This window comes from Danio aesculapii, chromosome 5, assembly GCF_903798145.1.
Source record: "Danio aesculapii chromosome 5, fDanAes4.1, whole genome shotgun sequence".
NCBI classification, from domain to species: Eukaryota; Metazoa; Chordata; class Actinopteri; order Cypriniformes; family Danionidae; genus Danio; species Danio aesculapii.
The window spans coordinates 11,679,351-11,681,343 of NC_079439.1; the positions used below are offsets into that span (position 1 = coordinate 11,679,351).

General features: G+C 35.3%; 1 protein-coding gene across 2 annotated transcripts in view; it reads right to left on the minus strand.

The window, feature by feature from the left end:
• Positions 1–630: 630 nt before the first annotated feature.
• Positions 631–1,993, minus strand: part of prodhb (proline dehydrogenase (oxidase) 1b) — a 62,666-nt gene continuing 61,303 nt past the window's right edge. For both annotated transcript variants that reach the window (XM_056457372.1, XM_056457371.1), the window contains one exon: positions 631–1,993. This exon is cut by the window's right edge and continues 922 nt beyond it. The gene's annotated coding sequence lies outside the window, so the exon portion shown is untranslated.

Consider the following 1,993-nt stretch of genomic DNA (forward strand, 5'->3'; position numbering starts at 1 on the left):
TCGGTAGTGGCCAGTAAAGACCTTAAAGATGAAAAACTAATGACATGGCCCTCTTCTTCACCTGACTTAATCCCTATTAAGAACTTTCGGGCTCTTCTTAAGCAAGAGATTTACATGCAAGGTAAACGGTACACCTCTCTGAACAGCGTCTGGGAGGCTGTGGTTACAGCTGCACAAAAAGTTGATTCTGATCAGATAAAGAAACTGACTGATTCGGTGAATAGAAGGCTCGTGACTGTTATTGAAAAGAAGGGTGACTATTGGTCACTGAGGTTTTTCTTTTTTAATATTTCAGAAATAAATTTATTTATATATTTCATTTATATCTTATAAACTTACATCTTTTATTTACGGTTTTTCATAAATTTTGAGTTTGTTTATTATTCTCACTTTTACTGGTGAAAATAAACAAACGAGAAGGAAAAATCTTTTTCATTTAGTCGCATAATAATTCTTCACACTGATAGTTGTTCAATAAAGGTGTACATGTAGATATTCTCTTAAGAAAGCCAAAGCTTCACTTTTGCTCCTTAGATGTTCAGGTTTTTAGGGTTTCTTAACATTTTAAATTACAATAACAAAATGAATCCTCAAAAATACAACTAGCCAAATAATTTTGCACAGTGTATATACACTTATCGGCCACTTTATTAGGTACACCTGCTCGTTAACACAAATTTCTAATCAACCAATCACATGGCAGCAGCTCAAAGCATTTAGGCATGTAGACATGGTCAAGGCTATCATGTCTTGGGGAAGAAAGGTGATTTAAGTTTGAAAGACTTTGAAGGTGATATGGTTGTTGGTGCCAGACGGGCTGGTCTGAGTATTTCAGAAACTGCTGATCTACTGAGATTTTCACATACAACCATTTTTAGGGTTTACAGAGAATGGTCAGAAAAACAGCAAATATCCAGTGAGTGGCAGTTCAGTCAGTGTATGTATCTACAGTGCCCACCAAAATATAATTATTGGTAACATTAATAATGAAGTAAAATATAATAATAATATGGCAGCACGGTGGCTCAGTGGTTAGCACTGTTGCCTCACAGCAAGAAGGCCACTGGTTCGAGTCCCGGCTGGGCCAGTTGGCATTTCTGTTTGGAGTTTGCATGTTCTCCCTGTGTTCATGTTGGTTATAGGGGAATTGAATAATCTAAATTGGCTGTAGTATATGAGTGTGTGAATGTGTATGGGTGTTCCCCAGTACTGGGTTGCAGCTGGAAGGGCATCCATTGTGTAAAACATATGCTGGAATAGTTGGCAGTTCATTCCACTGTGGCGACCTCTGAAATAGAGACCCAGCCAAAGGAAAATGTATGAATGAATAATTATGATATTAGCTGATACATATGTTTGTTCAATCTTTTACAGCATTGTCGTTTATTGTCCCAATACTATTTTTATTAATCGTTTTGTCAGCAAGTAACTTAATATCTGTACATTTTATAACTTTATATGTACTTTAAAGAAAAGCAGATCTAGGATGTTATATTTGTAAAGCATTTTCTTTTGTTTTCTTTTTTTTTCTCTTGTTAAAAATGCTGGTCAATGGAAAAACGTCAAACAAAATGTTTCTTTTTCTCAAAAAATAAATGTTACATTTGTTAGGAACTTTTACAACACACTGCAATATGGCCTACACACGATTTTAACATTTTTAACAGGTGGTCAATTTTATCAAAAATTCCATCCAGACATTATAGTACGGTATATGTCCATAAACAAAGAGAAAACTGAAGTCAATGCATTTGGGAACAGAGATGAGGTTCCCAAGGTAAATATGTACCTTGGCGCTAAGGGTCAAACAACAAAAAATAAGGTCAAGAATCTTGGTGTGATAATGGTGTCAGATCTGAATTTCAGTAGTCATGTCAAAACTGTCAGTAAATCAACATACTATCATCTCAAAAACATTGCAAGAATTAGAGAATTGAGCACTTGGAGAAACTTGTTAATGCTTTTATCAGCAGCAGGGTGGATTACTGTAACA